General features: G+C 42.4%; 1 protein-coding gene across 6 annotated transcripts in view; it reads right to left on the reverse strand.

Moving 5' to 3' along the window:
* The window catches only part of SYK (spleen associated tyrosine kinase), a 231,216-nt gene that overhangs the window by 190,730 nt on the left and 14,998 nt on the right, over nucleotides 1-25,488 (reverse strand). For all 6 annotated transcript variants that reach the window (XM_073632919.1, XM_073632909.1, XM_073632913.1 and 3 more), the window contains one exon: nucleotides 23,899-23,966. The gene's annotated coding sequence lies outside the window, so the exon portion shown is untranslated. The remainder of the gene's footprint in view (nucleotides 1-23,898; nucleotides 23,967-25,488) is intronic.

The following is a 25,488-nucleotide window of genomic DNA, read 5'->3' on the forward strand; positions in this document are numbered from 1 at the left end:
CTCCGGGCCGCTCCGCATCCATGCTGGCATGGAGGGAGGCTCCCGCCGTGTGACGGCGCTCCTCGTCTGACAGTTCTTAAATAACGGGGGGGCGGGGCCACCCGGTGACCCCGCCCCCCTCTGATGCACGGGACACGACGGGACTTCCCTGTGGCATTCCCCGTGACGTCACAGGGAAGTCCCGTCAAGTCACCGTGCGTCAGAGGGGGGCGGGGTCACCGGGTGGCCCCGCCCCCCGTTATTTAAGAACTGTCAGACGAGGAGCGCCGTCACACAGCGGGAGCCTCCCTCCATGCCAGCATGGATGCGGAGCGACCCGGAGAAGAAAATGAAGAAGAGAAGAAGAGAAGAAAAGAAGAAGAGAAGAGCGGGAGCCTCCCCCCCATGCCATGGGTGCGGAGCGGCCCGAGGAGAAGAACATAGAAGACGCCGCGGAGGAGATGCTGGACGAGAACGCCGGAGGAAGAACCAGAAGAGCCAGAAGAGCCAGAAGAACCAGAAGAAGAAGAAGATGAAGAAAGATAGAAGAAAGAAGAAAGAAGAAGTATTTAAATAAAGGAATTGTCAAAAACTGTCTCTTGTCATTTTTAACATTTTTGACAGTTTTTTAGTGAAATGATAGGGGTAAGTACCCCCTTACCATTTCACACAGGGGGGGGGCCGGGATCTGGGGGTCCCCTTGTTAAAGGGGGCTTCCAGATTCCGATAAGCCCCCCGCCCGCAGACCCCCACAACCACCGGCCAGGGTTGTGGGGATGAGGCCCTTGTCCTCATCAACATGGGGACAAGGTGTTTTTGGGGGCTACCCCAAAGCACCCTCCCAATGTTGAGGGCATGTGGCCTGGTACGGTTCAGGAGGGGGGGCCGCACTCTCGTCCCCCCCTCTTTTCCTGCGGCCTGCCAGGTTGCGTGCTCGGATAAGGGTCTGGTATGGATTTTTGGGGGGACCCCACGCCGTTTTTTTTTTTTTTGGCGCGGGGTTCCCCTTAAAATCCATACCAGACCTGAAGGGTCTGGTATGGAATTTAGGGGGAACCCCACGTCATTTTTTTTTTAAACTTTGGCCGGGGTTCCCCTTAATATCCATATCAGACCTAAAGGGCCTGGTATGGAATTTAGGGGGACTCCCACGTCATTTTTTTTTTTAAATTTTGGTTCGGGGTTCCCCTTTGGGGAATTCCCATGCCGTTTTTATCAATGAACTTCTATGTGTATTGTCGGCAATGCAATAGCCGCGGGTAGTTTTAAATGAGTTTTTTCCTTCAAAATGTAATTTTGCTGTCAGACTGTTCTAAACACAGGAAACATGCGCCCCTTTACAGGCATACTATAGACACCCCCCAGGTACGAAATTTAAAGGGATATTACACTTTTATTGTTTGACTTTAAGTATTATTAAAATCACTGCTCCTGAAAAAACGGCCGTTTTTAAAACTTTTTTTTGCATTGATCCATGTCCCCTGGGGCAGGACCCAGGTCCCCAAACACTTTTTATGACAATAACGTGCATATTAGCCTTTAAAATTAGCACTTTTGATTTCTCCCATAGACTTTTAAAGGGTGTTCCGCGGCATTCGAATTTGCCGCGAACACCCCAAATTGTTCGCTGTTCGGCGAACTTGCGAACAGCCAATATTCGAGTCGAACATGAGTTCGACTCGAACTCGAAGCTCATCCCTACCCACAATGTATTCCAAACTCCCACAATGCATTCAAAAAATAGAATGCCGAACACTAATTAACGTGCGTTTGTGAGCGTTTATGATCGTTTATGAGCGTTTATCGGCGTTTGGCGTTTTTTGGCGTTTTTTTGGCGGTGAAAAACAGCACTTTGAACGCGAATTTCTGGCATTCAGAAAAAAGCCCATAAACTCCACTGCCCATTAAAGTTAAAAAACGTCCATGTGTGCATTGACACATAGGATAACATAGAGTGGAGTTTATGGGCTTTTAACCACTTCAGCCCCGGAAGGATTTACCCCCTTCCTGACCAGAGCACTTTTTACAATTTGGCACTGCGTCGCTTTAACTGCTAATTGCGTGGCCATGCAATGCAGTACCCAAATGAAATTTGCGTCCTTTTCTTCCCACAAATAGAGCTTTCTTTTGATGGTATTTGATCACCTCTGCCGGTTTTATTTTTTGCGCTATACACGCAAAAAGACCGAAAATTTTGAAAAAAAATGATATTTTCTACTTTTTGTTCTAAAAAAAATCCAATAAACTCAATTTTAGTCATACATTTAGGCCAAAATGTATTCGGCCACATGTCTTTGGTAAAAAAAATGTCAATAAGTGTATATTTATTGGTTTGCGCAAAAGTTATAGCGCCTACAAACTAGGGTACATTTTCTGGAATTTACACAGCCTTTAATTTATGACTGCCTATGTCGTTTCTTGAGGTGCTAAAATGGCAGGGCAGTACAAAACCCCCACAAGTGACCCCATTTTGGAAAGTAGACACCCCAAGGAAATTGCTGAGAGGCATGTTGAGCCCATTGAATATTAATTTTTTTTGTCCCAAGTGATTGAATAATGACAAAAAAAAAAAAAAAATTACAAGAAGTTGTCACTAAATGATATATTGTTCACACAGGCCATGGGCCTATGTGGAATTGCACCCCAAAATACATTTAGCTGCTTCTCCTGAGTATGGGGATACCACATATGTGGGACTTTTTGGGAGCCTAGCCGCGTACGGGGCCCCGAAAACCAATCACTGCCTTCAGGATTTCTAAGGGCGTAAATTTTTGATTTCACTCCTCACTACCTATCACAGTTTTGAAGGCCATAAAATGCCCAGATGGCAAAACCCCCCCCAAATGACCCCATTTTGGAAAGTACACACCCCAAGCTATTTGCTTTGAGGCATGTTGAGTCCATGGAATATTTTATATTTTGACACAAGTTGCGGGAAAGTGACAATTTTTTTTTTTTTTTTGCACAAAGTTGTCACTAAATGATATATTGCTCACACAGGCCATGGGCATATGTGGAATTGCACCCCAAAATACATTTAGCTGCTTCTCCTGAGTATGGGGATACCACATGTGTGGGACTTTTTAGGAGCCTAGCCGCGTACAGGGCCCCGAAAACCAATCACCGCCTTCAGGATTTCTAAGGGTGTAAATTTTTGATTTCACTCTTCACTGCCTATCACAGTTTCGGAGGCCATGGAATGCCCAGGTGGCACAACCCCCCCCCCCCCCAAATGACCCCATTTTGGAAAGTAGACACCCCAAGCTATTTGCTGAGAGGCATGGTGAGTATTTTGCAGCTCTCATTTGTTTTTGAAAATGAAGAAAGACAAGAAAAAAATTTTTTTTTTCTTTTTTCAATTTTCAAAACTTTGTGACAAAAAGTGAGGTCTGCAAAATACTCACTATACCTCTCAGCAAATAGCTTGGGGTGTCTACTTTCCTAAATGGGGTCATTTGGGGTTTTTTTTTGCCACCTGGGCATTCCATGACCTCCGAAACTGTGATAGGCAGTGAAGAGTGAAATCAAAAATTTACCCCCTTAGAAAGCCTGAAGGCGGTGCTTGGTTTTCGGGGTCCCGTGTGCGGCTAGGCTCCCAAAATGTCTCACACATGTGGTATCCCCGTACTCAGGAGAAGCAACAGAATGTATTTTGGGGTGTAATTTCACATATTCCCATGGCATGTTTGAGCAATATATCATTTAGTGACAACTTTGTGCAAAAAAAAATAAAAAAATAAAAAAATAAATTGTCTCTTTCCCGCAACTTGTGTCACAATATAAAATATTCCATGGACTCGACATGCCTCTCAGCAAATAGCTTGGGGTGTCTACTTTCCAAAATGGGGTCATTTGGGGGGGGTTTTGAACTGTCCTGGCATTTTATGCACAACATTTAGAAGCTTATGTCACACATCACCCACTCTTCTAACCACTTGAAGACAAAGCCCTTTCTGACACTTTTTGATTACATGAAAAAATTATTTTTTTTTGCAAGAAAATTACTTTGAACCCCCAAACATTATATATTTTTTTAAAGCAAATGCCCTACAGATTTAAATGGTGGGTGTTTCATTTTTTTTTTTCAAACAGTATTTGCGCAGCGATTTTTCAAACGCATTTTTTGGGGAAAAAACACACTTTTTTTAAATTTTAATGCACTAAAACACACTATATTGCCCAAATGTTTGATGAAATAAAAAAGATGATCTTAGGCTGAGTACATGGATACCAAACATGACATGCTTTAAAATTGCGCACAAACGTGCAGTAGCGACAATCTAAATACATGTTTAAAAGCCTTTAAAAGCCTTTACAGGTTACCACTTTGGATTTACAGAGGAGGTCTACTGCTAAAATTACTGCCCTCGATCTGACCTTCGCGGTGATACCTCACATGCATGGTGCAATTGCTGTTTACATTTGACGCCAGACCGACGCTTGCGTTCGCCTTAGCGCGAGAGCAGGGGGGACAGGGGTCTCTGATCAGCTCTATGGTCAGCTGGCTGAATCACCGGCTGCATTCTCAGGTTCCCTGTTGAGACAGGAGAGCCAGAGAAAAACACGGAAGACGGTGGGGGGGGAGGGATTCCCTCCCACTGCTTGTAAAAGCAGTCTAGAGGCTAATTAGCCGCTAGGATTGCTTTTACATGAAAGCCGACCGCTGGCTGAAAAGAATGATACCAAGATGATACCTAAACCTGCAGGCATCATTCTGGTATAACCACTCAAAGTCGTGAATGGTGTACCTGAAGACCAAAAAATGGTTAACAATAAAGCACAGTAAACGGTAAAGTATAAAAAATTGCATACCTGAAAAGCAAACATGATAAAACATAATAACAATAAAACATTGCAGAATAGAATACAGTAAAAAAGAGCAGAACAATAGAGAGAATAGAGAGAGAGAGAACAATAAAACGACAACTATTTTTTTTTATTTTATATTTTTGTTTGTGTTTTTTTTTTTTTTTTTTACACTTTTTTTTGTAACTAACTTTTATAACTGTAACCGGTTCCAGGTTCAGGTCTCTCAAAATGCGATGGCATCTTGGGAGACCCTGTGAAAGTGTGTCCTAGTCTGTGCAGTGCTGTACCCTACGCTAATACTCAACTAGTGTATGGTAGCGTTGAAAACATTCACCAATGCAAAGACCAGGATTGGCAGGACAGGAGGGACAATAATAGCGGGTGTCACGCCTATATCCACGCTTGCTGCAGACACAACATCTTTTTTGGGGGGGTTCATTGGGTAGGGGTACTCGGGAGGACATAAAGAAAATGCCTCTCATGCAGCTGACTGCATTTGGTTGGGGATGTGAATGGGGGAAGTACGGGCGCTGCAGAAGTGGTGGGTTCCCAATTATTAGGATTGGCGAATGCAGCAGGAAGGGCACTATGGGCACGACGGGCCTGTGTTTGTCTTCTTGGTGGCAGCGGGACACTACTTGTGCTTGCCACCTCACCAACTTGAACTGCACTTATGGGACTCGCCACGTCACCAAGTGTTACTGCAGTGCTGGTTTGACCACGACCGGGGTGTACTAGGCCGCTGGTGCTTGCCAGTTCACCAAAACGCTACCAAAAAATCTGTTAGCGATCACAGGGATCAGGCCTGACTCTGCGAACGCTGCAGTTATGCGTTTAGTGTTTTGTAAGTGACAGTGATCGATTGATACTGCACTTGGGTGGGCTGGGCCGGGCCAGGCGGAGGGGCAAAACGCAGGTGCTAGCAGGTATCTGGGCTGATCCCGCTAACACTGCGTTTTTGGGAACCCTAAACTGCTGGGGACGCCAGTATAGATCTGATCGGATCAGATATTGATCCGTTCAGATACTATACCACTAAGGGAGGCGTATGCTGCGTGCGTGGGTGTTAGCGGTACTGGCGCTAACCTGACGCTGCCTGGGGCTGGTGCTTGCCAGTTCACCAAAACGCTACCAAAAAATCTGTTAGCGATCGCAGGGATCAGGCCTGACTCTGCGAACGCTGCAGTTATGCGTTTAGTGTTTTGTAAGTGACAGTGATCGATCGATACTGCACTTGGGTGGGCTAGGCCGGGCCAGGCGGAGGGGCAAAACGCAGGTGCTAGCAGGTATCTGGGCTGATCCCGCTAACACTGCGTTTTTGGGAACCCTAAACTGCTGGGGACGCCAGTATAGATCTGATCTGATCAGATATTGATCCGTTCAGATACTATACCACTAAGGGAGGCGTATGCTGCGTGCGTGGGTGTTAGCGGTACTGGCGCTAACCTGACGCTGCCTGGGGCTGGTGCTTGCCAGTTCAGCAAAACGTTACCAAAAAAACTGTTAGCGATCGCAGGGATCAGGCCTGACTCTGCGAACGCTGCAGTTATGCGTTTAGTGTTTTGTAAGTGACAGTGATCGATCGATACTGCCCTTGGGTGGGCTGGGCTGGGCCGGGCGGAGGGGCAAAACGCAGGTGCTAGCAGGTATCTGGGCTGATCCCGCTAACACTGCGTTTTTGGGAACCCTAAACTGCTGGGGACACTAGTATAGATCTGATCGGATCAGATATTGATCCGTACAGATACTATACCACTAAGGGAGGCGTATGCTGCGTGCGTGGGTGTTAGCAGTACTGGCGCTAATCTGACGCTGCCTGGGGCGACGCATATCACCGCCGGGCGATCAGTGGGCTAAACCTTTATTCGATAATAAACGGCGGGTGCCCTGACACTATAAAAAATAAACGAACTAACCAGCGTCAACCATAACAGTTATACGGTGATTAGTGGTGAAAGGGTTAACTAGGGGGCAATCAAGGGGTTAAAACCTTTATTAGGTAGTATATAGGGGTCCCTGTCGCTATAAAACGCTGACGGCGAACCTAAATATTTACGTTCCTAACTAGCGTCACCAGCGACACTAATACAGCGATCAGAAAAATGATTGCTTAGTGACACTGGTGATGGGGGGTGATCAAGGGGTTAAAACTTTATTAGGGGGGGTTAGGGGGGTATCCTAGACCTTCAGGGGGCTAACACTCACTGACCTAACACTTCTAACAGTCACAAACTGACACCATGCAGTAATCAGAAAAAAAAAAAACAAAAAAAAAACAACACTGCTTGGTGTCAGTTTGACAGGGGGGAGGGGTGCTTGGGGGGGATCGGGGGGGGGGGCGATCGGGGGGGGTTCGGGGGTGTAAAGTATGCCTGGCATGTTCTACTGTGTGTGTGTGTATGTTTTGTGCACTCACATGTCTTCTCTCCTCGGCGCTGGAACGGAAACTGCCAAGCCGAGGAGAGATGACATCACATCCTCTGCCTGTGTGTACTATACAGAGGCAGAGGATGTTTCTCATTGGCTGGGAGCGATCGCGAGGGGGGGCCACGATCGGATGGCCTCCCCCTCATCACGGAACGCTCCCAGACAAAAGCCGACCGCCGCTGGCACCGGGGGGGTCCGATCACGTACCAGGTACGTGATTTTGCCTGCCCGTGCCGCTCTGTTCACGTATATATGCGTGAGGCGGTCGGCAAGTGGTTAAAAAAAACGTCCAAACTCCAATAAACTGCAGTTTATCAGCTCCAGTGTGCATGGAGCCTAATTATATATACATGCCATTAGGATCATTCAACATAATTCCACAGGTTTTTATTATGTTTCATTGTAAAAGTGGAAATTAATGTAAAACGTTAGAGTGATTATTTTAAATAGGGAGGTGGTATGGGTTAAATCATTTGTTGGATCATGACATTTTTTATGGAAAAATTATTGTTAATGAGTAGTTGGGTGGGTAGGGTTGAAGTTACATAGTATGATTTAGTATGATTATGTATGAATATAAGCAGAACCTCTGCTTTATTAAGGCGGAAATAAGTAAATATGCCCAAATTACAGTTAATTCCTGATTGTTAACGAGTAGTGAGGTTGACGAGGTTAAATAACATGATCACAAGCAGAATTTTTCGCTGGACTATAACAAGGGATAAGTAAAAACAACAAAGATGCCCTAATTACTGCAATGTAGTCATGTACTGCATGAAGTAGCAACAGGGTGTACTGGGAGGGAATATGGGAGTAGTAGGAGGAGCCACTTTGGTAAAAGATCCACGCATCACCGATGTTCCCAACCTCAGGGGGGAGGAGCGAAGTGCATAAGGTGGGAACTTCTGGTGACATGTTTAGAGCGCACGCTGCAAAGTTGTGTTCCAAGCCAGTGTTACATGCTATTTTACAAGAAAAGTTTGTGTGAGTGTCACATTTGTTTTAATAATTGCACTTAGAAGCTGACATGAACATGTTGTTTATATTATTTCTATATGAACTTTATGCATGAAATGTGATGCATTTTTTTACGAATTGATATATTATCACATTATTATGTTTGCAGTCCAGCATAATTTGCACAAAGCGTTATTGTTTTTTTTTTTATATATTTTGCTGTTAGACAGCAGTAAGCTTGACACACCACGCATATTATATATTGTTAGACACACAGGTTAACCCTCTAAATGCCCCTAGATGTTAACTTCTTCCCAGCCAGTGTCATTAGTACAGTGACAGTGTACATTAATAGCCCTGACCACTGTATTAGTGTCACTACTTTTGTCAGTGTCAGTTAGTTAGTAAGCGTACCTCCCAGCCAGCATCAGCTAGCGCCAGATTGCCCTTCATCCTATTACAGTCCCACTATAAATTGCTGATCACAGCTATTAATGGTATAGCATTAAAGCTGCTTAAATTCCAGTATATATACCATAGTTTTTGGATGTTATAACTTTCGCACAAACCAACATATAAACACTTATTGGAATTTTTTTTTTACCAAAGACATGCAACAGTATGAATTTATGAAGAATTTTTTTTTTTTTTTATTAGAGGTGTTTTATAACAGAACTTAGAAATGATCAGGTTTTTTCATTTATATTGCAAAAAAAAACAAAAAAAAAAAAACAGTGGTGATCAAATACTATCAAAAGAAAGCCCTATGTTGCAAGATCAAGCAGTAGAGCAGTGCTGAATAGCAAAAAATGCTCTGGTCATGAAGGAGGTAAAACTTTCTGGAGCTCAAGCGGTTAAAGCATGTAATACTAGTTTCGTATTGTCTCTGTATGAATAATTGATAAGGCCATGTTTAAAATATTGGGACACCAAAGAACAATGGTGTTTTGGACATGGGTTTAAAGCTAGCTAAATTAATAAAAAGGGTAGAAGATCTTACAATGAAAGTTAGGAAAAATAATCCAATTTAGGAAGTGGTTTGTTACAGTAAAAAAGGTTAAGATGTACAATCCTTTACCATGTGAGGTAGTAATGGCAAAACGTTATGGAATTTGAAGCAGGGATGGATGGTTTTCATGCATGTATAAAATATGCACAAGTAAAATTCTAAGGACTAGTATAGCAATATTTTGAAAGACTGTACCTCATCCCAGTACTGTTGTGAACTGCAAGGGCTGCTATGAGTATACTGTATGTGAGTAAGTGTATGTCCTATTTGATGTTTTGAAGGTACTTCCTTTTGTTTGTCATAGTGGTCACATGATCGGAAGCCAGTGGCTACCGATCTTTAGCTTGGACTAAGAGCTGTTTCCAAAAGCTCAATCTTTTTTGTTGGGAGTGTGCAGTGAGTGCTCTCTCACTTATAAACATCAGCCAACCAGCAATGCATATGGGCAGAATGTAAGCTTTAAAGCCCCCCCCCCTTTGCTGCCTTACATATATGTTGGGCAGTCGTAAAGGGGTTAAATACTCTCTCCCCAATAATGGTATTTTTTTTTTTATGGCATTGGTAAATGTCTCATGTTGCAATGCCCGGCTAACAAAAGCTTGCAAATTGGCCTTGGAAAAGGCAAGAAAAAAAAATAACATTCAGCTCATATAGTCATTAATGGTGTTCATCGCTATGTTAGGGTTTAGTAGACTTTGCCAGGTTTGTTCATCCCTAATTCTGGGCATGGAAGTAGTTAAAAAACACTAAAACTCACTTGTAATTTACCTTGCTATATATGTGGAATCCTGATATGGTTTTCTTACTTGGGGATCACCCTTACAGCCCCTCTTTCTAATGATAAAACCCTCAAATTAATCTTAAAAGGCTCTGAACATTTTACATCTCTTGGTCAGGCAATTTGGCATCCATTAAAATTTTATTTTGCCAAATATCCTACATTATTTCAGGGCCTTACTCATACCTCACCTTTTTTTACATCGCTCAACCACATGCTCAGATCATTTGTATGGCAAGGTACTGTAGATACGGCAGATGCTCACACAAAATTATTTTCAAACATAAGCAAACAGGTGGTATGGGATTTCCTGATATGAAAGATAACTACTACAGTGCTAGATTAAATAGCAAACACCGATGATTAATAGAGCAAAATAAGATACCAAGATACCACTTACTTCTCTTTTCCTATATAAATAACAAATATATACAAATTTCTGCTCTGCTACTATACAAACCAAGCCACACTAAAGGCACAGGAAACACTTTTACAAAGTGTGAATAAAATCTCATCACCTATAGCTAGACGTTTACAGCAATGTATACAAATTCTGACCAAGAGAAATTACCATTATTCTGTTGTTTTTTTCAAAAAAAAAAATTCAAAAGTTTTGTTTACCTAAACAGGAATTTTTTTTTTTCTTAAATTCTTTATTTTAAGTTTTTACAAATGCAAAGGAAAGAGAGAGAAACAATTGCAGCATATACAAAAATATACCTTGTATAACGGTAAAGTAACCAAGAATAATTTGTAGGATTAAATACAAAACAGACTACAAAAGGATTCAAAAAGCGATGACAATGTAACCTATATGACAACAATCAAAAACCAACTATCTTGATTCCAAAAAGTCAGTAGGGGCTTGTCATGAAAGTAAAGGATATGTCTGTCACATTCCATGTATCTGCAATAATAGGAGAGAGTAGGAGACAGTCTAAGTAACTGTGCCTCTTACCATTGGAAGACTATTTCTTCAGTCAGAGGTTTCAGAAATGTTGCGTAATTACACATGCACAGGAGGTTGGCTTGTCTGCTGTCAGTACAGAGGAATGCATGCCTTTGCTGCACTAAATAAGTGCTTTATCAGAGATCACTTGTACCGCTAGGATGACAAGGGAGCCAGATGGAGCAGGTAGGCCATTCACCTTGGCCCTGGAAGGCCACAGACCTGAGCAGCATCAAAATATGTGAAGGTATGTGCCTTCCTGAGAGCGACACTGCCAGCACAGGGGAGATATTTGAGGGAAACTTTTATGAAGGGACAATGAAAGCTGTTTGTAATATGTTGATAAACCACGTCTAATCAGAGTCCTAGAGGTACAGAGCTTCTCATAAACAGTTAAGGGAGAGATTGGATAGGAAAGCTTCCCCATACTAAATAGGAAATACCTTAGCTGTAGGGCTTTCCAGAAGGTTAAAGAATGGTCAACCATACCCTGAAGGTCCACTAAGGACTTGAATCCAGAAAGAGATAAGAAGGAGTGGCCATTTCATACAAAAGTCTGAGAAGAGTCATGAGTGACTGTACATTAGCTGAGAGAATAACTTCAGTTAGTAGGAGCTGGGACTTGATAGTTGACAGGAGAGCTTCTCTAAGCCAGGGGATTCCACATTATGGGACGGGTAGAGATGCTTCCTCTAATTACACCCAACGTTTACTCTCGTCATGAGTGCACCAGTCTAAAACCCATGTTAGGCAGAATGCTCTGTGATATTTCAGGGAGTCAAGAAATCCTAGGCCACCACGTACCTTGAGGAGTGACAATAGTGTGTGTGAAAGTCTGTGGGATTTCTGGACCCAATAATTTTCATATTCAAGATTAGTCTACTTTGTACAGCAATGGGACACCCACAATTTTCTGTACCATTCTTAGACTGGCACTTTCCTACTTATATTAACCCTAATGCCTCGTACACACGATCGGCTTTTCCGCCAACAAAACCGTGGAATTTTGTCCGAAGGGTGTTGGCTCAAACTTGTCTTGCATACATATGGTCACACAAATGTTGGCCAACAATTATGAATGCAGTAACTACTAGACGTACTACGTGGTTTTTCAGCTCTTTAGCGCCACCCTTTGGGCTCCTTCTGCTAATTTCGTGTTAGTAGAAGTTTGGTGAGTGTTGCTTCGCGCTTTTATTTTCGCGTTTTTCATTTAGCGCTTTTCAGTTTCCGCTTTTCATTTCGTGCTTTTTAGTTCGTTTCTGAATGGCCGTTCGTCAACCAGACATGCGGAATCAGAGGAGATAACGTGTTATTTATTATTGGCCTTGGAGTTATTGCTTTGACATTATTTTTTGGTTGAATAATGATTTGATTTGGTATATTTTCTATATTTTTGGATGCATAGAATGCACTTTTTGGTTAAGTTCTATTGGCAAATAGCATGTCTATTTTTTTTTAATGCACAATAAAAAAATTGTGGAGAATAATACTTGGCTATGTGTTTTACTTCAAATGACAATTTGGGAATAGGCAGTTACATTTTAAAAAATACAATGTTTATTGGTAAGGGACACCAATATAGTTGTATCCTTGATCTTATAAACTAGGGGATAATGGTGTTGTGGTAACTTGCACAAATAGTTAAAAAAAACAAAAACATAATAATATTATTCTTGATATCACTAGAAAAAAAAAGCCTTTGAAAATTTGTTTGCAATAACTCCATCAGTATCACCAGCAAAGCAGCTTCATTATTATCCCATTAAAGAAGAAGAGAATTGTGCGCTGCATTTGGAGATTTCATAATTTGCAACGTCACAAATGTTAATTCTCCATTACAAACGCTAGTTTACAAGACCGAGCATGCGTGTTTGTACTTTGGACTTTTGTCCGACATATTTGTGTACACACAATCGGAAAATCCGACAACACACATTTGTTGGCGGAAAATTTGAAGACATGCTAGCCAACATTTGTTGACGGAAAGTCCGACAACAATTGTCCGATGGAGCATACACATGGTCGGATTTTCTGCCAACAGCCTGACAGCCAACATTTCCCATCTGAAAGTCCGATTGTGTGTATGGTCCTTAAGACTAAAGGCATTAGTTGTTTTTTGTTAACACACTACAATCTAAAAAGACCTTTCTTAAATGGTGGCCTCTATTACGATGGGAAGATGACTAACAGAAAACCTTTCCTCCATCACAATGGATCCATGCAATAAAATGCAACCTCAAAACCTCCTGATTCAATAATCACTGGGAGTTATGACAAAAAAAAATGATTTGTACTGACTCCATGGAAATTAGCAAAATTCTCAGGTTCCGATTTTAACCAGTGCTGGAGAGGTTGTGGCCTGGTGGGCAACCTCCTGCACACTTTCTGGACATGCAAGGATCTGAGAAGTTGCTAGAACTTGGTATTTAACTTTATATAGGACACTACTTTTTTTCTGATTCGCCATCACCAGCCCTTTGTAGTAGAAGGCTTAAACACATCTCCCACTCTCAGAAGCTTGCCAAGCATGTTTTTTTTCCTGCTAGACTACACAAAAAATGGAAAGATAATGTAGCTCCCTGTGTCCTGGAAGTAATAAGGAATGGTAATACACAATGGGGGTTATTTACGAAAGGCAAATCCACTTTGCACTACAAGTGCAAACTACAAGTGCAAAGTGCACTTGAAATTACACTGAAAATGCACTTAGAAGTGCAGTCGCTGTAAATCTGAGGGGAAGCTCTGCTGATTTTATTATCCACTCATGCGCAAGCTAAAATGCTGTTTTTGATTTTTCTTGCATGTCCCCCTTGGATCTACAGCGACTGCACTTCCAAGTGCACTTGCAGTGCACTTGTAGTGCAAAGTGGATTTGCCTTTAGTAAATAACCCCCAATGTTTATATGGGAGAACGACTGCACACTCTATGAGCCTTTTTGATGTAGGCTATAGTGTACAAAAGACCACATTAAATAGTATTTGTTTTTCTGTTATTTTCCACTATAAATGTTCCATTGATCTAAACATATTTTTGAAGGTGATGTATTCTCTTTACTTCTTTACTTATATACCTATTACATGTAACAATGACTTGTTGGTCAATTTCTATGGTGGTACTAAACTTTTATTGCTTGTTTTATTGTTACATGGTTTCTAATAGATCTTACTGTGCTGTGTAAATTAAGCTCTACTCTTCAGAATCATTGTACCTGTACAACTCTGAAACAACTCTGAAAATACAATAAAAGTGTAAAAAGTGTAAAATATATTTAATGTTAAAAATATGCAACAAATCTCTGCAAATCATGAATGTTTCCCAAGTTTTCTAAAGACCCTGCAACTATGGAAAAATACCTGTTGATCCTGGTGGAGATGCATTTAGGTCCTAATTTCCTGTTGTAGGCTGACAATACAGTGCAAATGGTGAAATGGTGTCAGCTCTGTTCCCAGTTGACTTTTGAAAAACTATTGAATCCCCTTACCCCCTCCTCATTTCCACAACATAGGGATGAAATGTTTTCGAACTGGGAAAACATAAGAACCGGGAAGGCTGATTAGACTGCTTGAAATACCAAAGGTAAAATGAAAAGGGCAGTTCTGAATTTTTTAACAGTTTTATAGCCAGTCATAGAAGTGTATGGCTGTATGAGCTTGTGCTCATGTAAGATGCTATTTTGCATAGGCGTCTACCCGCACATGCGAGTATGACATATTTTCCTGAATGCAAAACTTCCAAGTTTAGGAAATACACTATACACTAGGCATTCCTAAATGACAGCCCACGGGCTGGACCTGGACACTGTCCCATCCGGCCCGCAGTGGTTATGAGCCATTTTTTTGCCTCAGCCGCCATCACTAATGTGAGAATCACAGTAGAGCGAAGAGGCAGGCTAGATCACCAGGAGGCACAGCTGCTTAGGATGGAGGGCGGGTGCAGGAGGCTGCCAGAGTTAACTTTTGAAGTTAACCAGCCGGTGATTGGTTGCTAGAATGCAGGGTGGTCCTTGAAATGTTAACTCCAGCAGCTGCTGCCCTCCATCCAGAGCTGTAATGTGAATGGGGGGGGACAGAGCTGCAGGGGCTGTAGTGTAAATAGGGGGGGTGGCAGAGCTGCAGGGGCTGTAATGCGAATGGGGGGGCAGAGTTGCAGGGGCTGTATTGTGAATGGGGGGGCAGAGCTGCAGGGGCTGTAGTGTAAATGGGGGGGTGGCAGAGCTGCAGGGGCTGTAATGCGAATGGGGGGGCAGAGTTGCAGGGGCTGTATTGTGAATGGGGGGGCAGAGCTGCAGGGGCTGTAGTGTAAATGGGGGGGTGGCAGAGCTGCATGGGCTGTAATGCGAAAGGGGGGAAGAACTGCAGGGGCTGTAATGTGAATGGGGGGGGCAGAGCTGCAGGGGCTGTAGTGTAAATGGGGGGGGTGGCAGAGCTGCAGGGGCTGTAATGCGAATGGGGGGGCAGAACTGCAGGGGCTGTAATGTGAATGTGGGGGCAGAGCTGCAGGGGCTGTAATGTGAATGTGGGGGGGGCAGAGCTGCAACGGCTATAATGTGAAGACAAGGGTACATGGCTATCTGAGAAGTACTTACATTGCTATTGCTATGTATTTATCATACATTTGCCATGTTTTTACCATGCATTTACACTGGCCTGCACAGAGGAGGAGTAAATACGAAGCACAAACTAAAAAAGCCTAAAAAAAGAAAACAAATGCAGCCATCATATCTAAGGATTGGTAATCTGCAATATATCACATTTTTGCGTCAGGTGTCAGGTGTATGATTACCCAATTATACCAAGCAGAGGCTAATGAATATCAATTTCCTATGTAGGTTGAAACACAGTCATTAACTGGAACAGAAGCAGCTTTATATGAGGCTTAAAACTAGGTGAAGAACAGCCAAACTCTGCTACTAAGACAGGTCATGGCACAGATCATACACTATGGCAGGACTGAGCACAGCAAGACATAAGGTAACTATACCCAGGGCTGGGACAAGGGATGGGCAGGAGGGCTTGCTGCCCTGGGCACTGTGGTAGCATGTGAGGTGAGGAAGTAGGGGGGGGTGATTTGTGTTGGAAGGGTGAAATTGGGGGGCGACGGGGGTAAGTATTGTTCTAGGAGAGGGAATCTGGGGTAAGTTTGCTAAGAGTGGTGATTTAGGGGGATTTTTGTTGGGAGGAGGGATGTGGGAAGAAGATTTGTGTTAGGAGAGGGGATTGGGGGGGGGTTGTGCTGGAAGGGGGGATTTATGCTAATAGGTATGATTGGGTGGAATTTGTGCTAGGAAGGGAATTTTCTTTTTTTTTGGGGGGGGGGGTGCTAGGAGGGGGGTTTGGGGGGAATTTTGTGCTGGGAGTGGGGATTTGGAGTGGGGAGGAGCAGCTTTTTTCTTTTTTTGGGGGGGGATCTCTGCTGACATATAAAACTCATATATCTTGGGGGGTGCAGTTGGGCATGTTCGCCCTGGGCTCTAGATGTCCTTTTCCTGGCAATGACTATACTGCATTAGCAAGGTCTCTCCCAGGCGAAGATTTCAAAGCAGAATGGGATTTCAAGATGTGCTGTTCAAGCTCTTTCGAAGAAGTCCAAATAAATAAGCAATGATGAGGACCGTAGATGGAGTGGTTGGCCCAGGAAACTTAATGCAGCAGATGAAAGACACATCATGGTTACCTCCCTTCAACATTGGAAGATGTCCAGCAGTGCCATCCAGTAGTGGGACAAGGTTATCCAGCGCTCAGGGCGAACATGCCTAATTGTGCCCCCTCCACACTATGTTGAGCCCTGATAACTACACCTGATCATTATATCAACATATAGAGTGCAGAGGTCAAGAATGGGTAAATTACAAAGTGCAATTGTCAGGAGGGTTGCAAAATAATGTACAGAGTACAGAAGTCAGGAGCAGATAAATTACAGAGAGCAGGAGTAAGCTGCATGTAATCTACAATATGCATGAGTCAAGAGTGGGTAAACTGCAGAGTGCAGAGTTGAGGAACATATACAGCCTAGTGCACAGCAGTACCGCTATGAGGCATTTCACATCAAACACTCACATACATATATAAAACCACCCATTTCTCTACCTGTCTAACCCAAATGTCTTCTCTGACTTTCTTTTTAATTATAAAGGTTTAAATCTCAACTCCAGGAAAATTAAAAAAAGACCACCCTTGCAGTTGCCCCCTATACTGCATGGATTAGCTGCTCATTTAGTCTAGGTGCAAAGGATACAAGTGGTAATAAATTCCCCAAGAAACTAATATATTACAGCTTACTATTCATTCGATGTGGTGGCTGCATTAATTTTTTTTGTTTAGGCTTTTTCCCTCTGTTTTCACCTGGTGATCCAGCCAGTAACGCATCTCCTGTATTAGAGTGCCTCCACCCTGGATGAAGGAGCACACGGGGCACCTTTGGACAGTAGCATTGTCAGTCTGGGGGGAGTGTTAGATGTACTAGCAGATTTAGATACACTAACAAATTGAAGCCAAACGTCAGCTAATACTTTATAACCAGTTACAGTAAACAGTTCTTTTTTTCCTTTTGGGATAAAAGTTTTACATAAATATATAAAATCTGATTATTGTAAGCACCCCTGTTAGTGGTAAATGGTGTGTCTCATCCCACCAACTGATACATATGCAGGACAGCTTGATCTTTTGAAAAACAGACTTTTTGGCCAGATCACCAGGTGAAAATAAGGGAAAGAAAGCCCAAACAAGAAAATTAATGCAGCCATCACATCTAAGAATTTGTAAACTGCATGATAATAATTGTTTGCTTTTTGGTTTAAAGTGTTACTAAATCCACAACAGTATATGCAGTAAAGCATGCTTGTTATACTCACTGTGGAACTTAAGGGGTTAATCCTCTGATTTGTGTGTTTTATCTTGTATGCATAGATCCTCCCCCTCCTGCACTGTGTATCTGGGGAAAGCCAGCTAACACAGGCAGAGTAGCCAACCTGCACATGCTCAGTTGTGTGATTTATGCTGGAGAGAACATTTACTTGTTCTCAGAGGTGAGGTAGCCAGGTCACATGATATTGACATCACGCATGTGGGCGTGTATACAGGCTGTAGTGAAAATCTCCTCCTACCTGAACTCTCAGCACTGGATAAACTGTGCAGTTTATAATGTAACCATGGTATACAGATCCTCCAAAAAGGTACATAGTTGCAGTATTTTAAAGTGGAGGGCCACCCTAAAATAAAAAATAGCATGAAAAATTAAAAAAAAAAACATTTGAAAAAAAAAAAAAATTAAACTTACCTGAACCTTTGTTGCTAGGCAGTCTTCCTAATCTGCCTCTTCCTATTCCGCGGCGTGTCCTGGTCCTCGGTGAGCGGCCCCATTGCCTTCTGGGAAGTGTGTGTGTTCCCAGAAAACCACGGGGCCATTCACAGAGTGCCGCGCCGCTCGCGCGTGCGCAGTAGGAAACTGGCAGTGAAGCCACAAGGCTCCACTGCCTGTTTCCCTTAGTTAGGATGGCGGTGCCGGGACCCGAGAGCCGAGGGACGGGTCGGCCTCGGGCGGCTGACATCACAGGCACCCAGGACAGGTAAGTGTACTTATTTAAAGTCAGCAGCTACAGTGTTTGTAGCTGCTGACTTTAAAAAAAAAAATTTCCTGGCCGGAATCCCGCTTTAATGTAAAAAGAAGATTTATAAGCTGTGGGCACAGTGGGGGGGGGGGGGGGGGTTGGATGAACTATTTTTCATATTACTGGGTTTAGTAACACTTTAATACCACTTTAAGGGATGCGTAAGTTGGCACACATGCATAGTTTTTTTTTCTTTCATTCAGCCACTGGGCTGACAGATCCCTGCATCCACACAAGTGAGGTGGATGCAGAAATCCCCCCTGCAAGACATTGTATTCTGACAGTGGGGACGTGACTGGTTCCCCACAGCTTCTGTGTAAGTTTTACCGGCTACAGTCACACTCCAGCCACCTCATCGTACCATACAGGGTTAATGTTCCTATATGATATGTACTGATGATTTTGGGTGGAGGAATAGAGCACTGCATGTGGCTGAAGAAAAGAAACATGTAAGTCAAAGATGCTATTCTTCCCCCAGCACTGCAAGGGTGGACTTTTTTTTTATTGAAGTTGGGCTGTGTTATGGCACCACATCCTTTGTGGTTAACGTTCAAATTCTTGAATAGGAATTACTGGGACTTTTCAGGTTCTACATAGATGATTTCCCTGCACACATTATATCTTACTAAAAAGAGAATGATGTTGTGGAATACATGAATGTAGTGCCTGAAAAGTCCTAATAATTCTTAATATATTCAAGAATTTTACTTTCACTCTCACTGCCGAAGTGCAGGGCAGTTTTACGGCACAGCGTGAAAGACGGGACCCACAGGTGAAGAATACACACTGCCATTCATCCTCTGACTTCTTCTTTCTGTCACAGGGAGAACTCTGGTGACTGCTGAATGGGAAACAGAGATCTGGGCCACAGTCTGATATTGTCTTGCTTGCTCCGCCCCCTCATACTGCCACTCTTACTATGACAACACAGATCGGGGGGGGGGGCTGACTGGACCCAAGCAAGGTCGAGAGTGGGTTTCTCTTTTCCTGGAGGCAGGCAATGGATGCAGCTTCAGCTCCATTTATGGGAGGCTTTAGTGACAACAGAAGTCAGGCATGAGAGGGTGGATAGATTAATAGATTATTCTGCATGCTCACCTCACTCTTCTGCTTTCCCACACTGCGCCAGGTGCAGCTGCCTCCTTAAAGGCACAGGAGGGCACTGGACACCCAGCATATAACACAATGACAGCAAAGGTGTCCAGTGCTCCCCCTCATCAGTATTCTAACAGTACAAATGGCCGCTGCTCCCACCCATAACTGGCCTTTGCAGCAACCTTTGCTTTGCTATATGCTGGGTGTCCGGAGTGCCCCTGTGCCTTTAAGGAGGGGTGGGCTCCCTCCAGGATCACCTGCCTTCTACCTATCCATTATAATGCATGTGCTTCTACTATGGAGGCTCTAAAAATTTAGAGTTAGGACTGCAGATAATACTGGGGTCGGTGCTGTGAAGTGGGTCTGCAGCTTACGCATGTATTTGCAAATGTGTGCAAACTAAAATCCTGTTTTTAATGCATACTGTTAGACAGGATAATTCGGTTGGTTGTAGGCTGGTCGGTAAGTTGAGCTGGGAATTTTCTTTGGTTTTGTTTGACATGGATTCCAGAAGGTTCCCTAACATTTTCATGTTCTTGCACTCAAATTTCGTTTTCTCATAAATATCTAAAATATTATGTTCATTTTATTTTTTTTTCCTTAAGGCCCCTTTCACACTGGGGCGGGAGGTGCATCAGCAGTAATGCACCGCTATTATTAGCGCCGGTATTCGGCCGCTAGTGGGGTGGTTTTACCCCCCACTAGGGGCCAAGAAAGGGTTAAAAACCACCACAAAGCGCCTCTGCAGAGGCGCTTTGCCGGCGGTATAGCCACGCTGCCCCATTGATTGATTGTGTATACACCGCTCCTTCACCGCTCCGAAGATGCTGCTAGCAAGACTATTTTCCCTGTCCTGCTAGCGCACCGCTTCAGTATGAAAGCCCTCGGGGTTTTCACACTGGAGACACAGCAGCAGCTGTTTCGGGTTGGTTTGCAGGCACTATTTTTAGCGCAATAGCGCCTGCAAACCGCCCCAGTGTGAAAGGGGTGTTAAATGAGGCAAAAAAACAAAATATACACTGGTAAGTATTTTTTTTTTTACCATATACAGTATACCATTAACTGTGTGTAATTCTTCTAGCTTTCCTTTAAGACTATTGCCTGTGTGAGCACTAAAAGGCCAGACTAAAAGTGATACAGAAAACAGTGGTCAGGATTTTTGCTGGGGCAATGCATATAATTTGGTAAGGAAGCAGAACTGATTGGACAAAGAAGGCAGCGCATATTCTCCATCATTTTTTTATGTGTAGTTGCAGTGATGGTAGGAGGTACACATCCAATGAAATGTACCTGATACAAAGAGCACCAAATACACAATACACTAAGCCTGCATTACAGCTGCACCATGTGACCAGGGCTTTTTTTCAGCAGGACCGCGGGGGAACGCAGTTCCGGCACCTCCAGCACTGAATGTATGTAATAGCATGGGGTGTGGGTTGTGTTTTAGGGTCTATTGATGTTGGCTGCTGGGGGATCTGATTTTGTGTGAGGGTCTATTGTTGCTGATGGGGAATCTATTATTGCAGGGGGGGTCTTATGTTGCTGGAAGGGATCTACTGTTGAGGGAGAGGTCTATTTTTACTGGCTGCTGGAGGATCTATTGATACTGGCTGCTGGGAGATCTGTTGTTGCTGCTGGGGGGTCTAATGTTGCTTGGGTGGATATTTTGTTACTGGGTGTGATATTTTGTTGTGGGTGGTTCACTGTTGCTGCAGGGAATCTATTGTTGTTGGGGTAGAGTCCATTGTTGCTGGGGGAGTCTATTGTTGTGTGGGGGTGTCTATTGTTGTGTGGGGATCTATTGCTGGGATTCTATTGTTCCTGGCTGCAGGGGATCTATTTTACTGTTTTTCTTTTTATCATTAACATGTTCCATACAAATGATTTAACACCACAAAACGATACTTTGGTTCTGTATTCTCTAAACGGGGCAGTACTGGTAGGTGGGTAGGGGGTGGAATCAAGGGACGGTGGTCAGAGGTGGGTAGGGGCAGAGGCAAGGGGTGACTCAGACAGGGGAAGTTCCTGCACCCATTCTCCGAGAAAAAAAGCCCTGCTCGGAACACAAATGTAGTTAGAATCTTATAACCATTGGGTCAAACTTCCAAACCACTACATGTTCCTGCAGCACAGATGCATACAAATAAAAAATAAATTAAAAATCAAAATAAATAATATCAGCTAGTATAAAAACAAGAGAATCTACTCAAAAATGATAATTGTGGGGTTTGGGCATCAGTAGGTTGAACCCAATCTTTATGCCTTATATCTTTTAAAGTCTCCAGTGGTGAGATTTTTCATAATGGAAAAGGCCATAATGAAGGTATCTCCCCATTGGTTTTACATTACAAAGAAAACAAGTCGGACACTGTTGTTTGGCTTTGTGGTGGCCCTGTAGGTAGCCAGTATGTGATTAAGCTTTAGGGACCAAGCATAGCAGAAATATCAATTTTGGTTGGAGCTAGTTTTTAGAAAGGACACGCTTATCATATATTTGAAAGGTAATATGCACAGCTGAAAAAGTGAATGCTGTACAACTAACTATTCAGTGGATCGTGAAGCTGAAGGGAGCCCAGACTACAATTTTATCTAAATTAATGTTAGAACATTAAAATCTCTCTGGACTACATACTACTACTGTATAAAAGAACAGTGAGTACAGAACATAGTTACAGCATAATGATATATTAGTGCCAAACCCTTATGATGTCACCAGCTTCAGGGCCTAAAGGATAGATAGTATTATATCAAATAAATAATACACCCATTGTCATGACTCACCTTTTAAGCAAATTTTATTCTGAACAGTTGTTGGGAATAGCAAAAGAATATTCTATTCATTGGTGAGCATTACCCATGAGGCATTGCAAGGCTGACAGTTACAAGCATGGCTCCCTCAGGCAGAGGAAAGATGGGACTTGTAGTTCTGCAGCTGCAGGGCCACCAGTTTGAGATCCATAGGTGTGCGCAGCCTATTGCATTAGGGTGTGCACCCCAAAGCTTAAACACATATGCGTACATGTGCATGTGTATACATACTGACGGTGTCAGTGGAGCAATAGATGGTGTCAGTAAGGCAGAGTTTGGTGTCAGTAGTTTTTATGATTAAAAAAAAAAATTTTTACAATTTTTTAGGAACCCCAATAGGAGGCTTTAGTGAAATATCAGGGGTCCAAACAGGGGGAATCTGCTCCACATGAGGTGATTAGGGTGTGCCCAGGCACACCTGGCACACCCTGTGCGCACGCCTATGTTGAGACCCCTGCTCTACACTGTATCAGCAGCACAATAATGGAAGTGCTTTATACATTACGTTTAAGAATAAAGGCAAAATGATTTTCAAATGTTCTCTCTCTTCACTCAAAGTTAGCCACCCAACACTTTCTTTTGAGGTAACATCAGAAAAAAGTATCACTTAAAGTAGTGATTTTTTACAATTGTGAAAAACTTTTATGAAAACTATTGCTACCAATATTTGGTTAGACATGTCCTCATTTCTGCTTACATATAATTAACAATTCTAATTGCATAACAATAGAGAAGTGTGACACAGAAGGAAGGGTGGTATTGAAAACCGAGTTCAGTTATTTAAGTGGAACATTCAGTGGATGAAATTTGCCAGATAAATGAAATCTAAAATTACTTTATATTATACATTTATCAAAAGTAGAATTTTATAGCAATACCATAATAAAGGCCTTGGTAGGTGTTTTTTTTTTTTTAAATAAAGCTTGTGAAAAACGTGTAGTGCACTTTGTATATGTCTGAGAGATTTTTAAAAAGGTGAGAGGTGTTCATTTTTGTAAGTGCAATGAGGACAAATCCTCTGAAAGGTTAAATAGTAGCCTGCAGACAATAAAAATGGCCACAGTGAACAGAAAAGTGTTCAAAAGGACCCATCACACCTCTTTTTTTCATAATGAACCCTCATTAAGTCATCTCAGCTTGTCTTGCAACCTAAAATAATGTTGCCACATTTGATTACCCTTGGTTGACACAACACTATATAACTGTTTTCAAATACATAGCTGTCTACATACCAAATCCATTAGATTGGTTTAATTATATAAATACATTAGGTAAATAGCAAATTCACAAATCCATTATCACAGTGTACTATTCCAAAAACACAAATATAAAAAAAAAAAAAATACATGTATGTGCATCACAAAATAGAAAAGCTTTTGGATGTTTTAAATTTGTGATACAATGTTCTGAATTGCCACACGACGTCCTTTGGCCTAATATGCACACAAATACACACACACATAACAACAAATGTCCTTACTTAGTGGTTACAGCTCACTGTTGGTTGGATCCTTATTCAGTCTTGAGGGTTGTGTTTTCTTCAGAAATCTAGGACAAGTTTAGAAACATTGTTTTATATAAATCCATGTCTAGAGGCTCTCAAAAAAAAAAAAAACAGCGGCTTTTTAGCATTCATAAAAAAAGAAATATTATAAGCGACCATATAACAGGCGCAGCAGTGCACAGTAGAAACCTTTCGACTGGAACTGACTGGCTGCTTCCTCATTTTCTCATCTCACATGCAGAGACTTCCTTAACGTCTCTTTGCCACATTACTTCCTTTTACATTCTCCGTGTACTTTGCTATCATATAAGGATTGCATTGCAGAGTAAGCATGTTACATGTATCACTGACATAGTGAAGCAATATATACTCTGTTAGCATCTTTTGTTTTAGGAGCCATACTGACACAAACATAATGTAAACATGAACTTAAAGTGGAACTTTCGTCAGAAAATGAAGTCCTGTTAGATCGCTTCAGGTGGGCCCCTTTTGCAGGTATAGCTATGTAAAACATTAAAAATAAGTGTCTATACCATTTAACCACTTAAAGAACGGGCCTATTTTTCAGACTCTGTGTTTACAAGTTAAAATCAGGTTTTTTTTTTGCTAGAAAATTACTTAGAACTCCCAAATATTATATATTTTTTTCAGACACCCTAGAAAATAAAATGGTGGTCATAGCAATACTTTCTGTCATACCATATTTGCGCAGCTGTCTTACTTTTTTTGGAAAAAATACACTTTTTTGAATTAAAAAATAAGACAACAGTAAAGTTATCCCCCGAGAAAATTGATACCCAAAATGTCACGCTTCAAAATTGCGCCCGCTCGTGGAATGGCGACAACGTTTTACCCTTAAAAATCTCCATAGGCGACGTTTAAAAAATTCTACAGGTTACCAGTTTTAAGTTACAGAGGAGGGCTAGAAATATTGCTGTCGTTCTACCGCTCGTGGTGATACCTCACATGTGTGGTTTGAACACCGTTTTCATATGCAGGCGCAACTTACATATGCGTTCGCTTCTGAGTGCGAACTCGATGGGACGGGGTGCTTTAATTTTTTCTTATTTATTTTACTTTTTATTTTTTATTTTGACACTGTCCTTTAAAAAAAAAAAAATGGGTCACTTTTATTCCTATTACAAGGAGTGTAAACATCCTTTGTAATAGAAAAAAAGCATGACAGGACCTTTTAAATATGAGATCTGGGTTCAAAAAGACATCAGATCTCATATTTACACTAAAATGCAATAAAAAAATAAAAAATAAAAATGTCATTTGAAAATAAAAAAAAAATTCCCCTTTAAGAGCATTGGGCGGAAGTGACGTTTGATGTCGCTTCCGCCCTCCAATGCTATGGAGTCGAGTGGAGGCCATCTTCCCCTCACTCGGCATCCAGGCTCTGAGGAGAGCGGACACGATCGTCTCTGCGGCTACCGACGGCACAGGTAAGTGGCTAGGATGACCGGAGCATGGCGGGAGGGGGGCCCTCTCCCGCCCCTGATAAAAGTGGAGAATCCGCCGCAGAGACCACTTTTATCTGAAAGCAGACCGCCCGCTGAAGAA

This window comes from Aquarana catesbeiana, linkage group LG01, assembly GCF_042186555.1.
Source record: "Aquarana catesbeiana isolate 2022-GZ linkage group LG01, ASM4218655v1, whole genome shotgun sequence".
Taxonomy (NCBI): domain Eukaryota; kingdom Metazoa; phylum Chordata; class Amphibia; order Anura; family Ranidae; genus Aquarana; species Aquarana catesbeiana.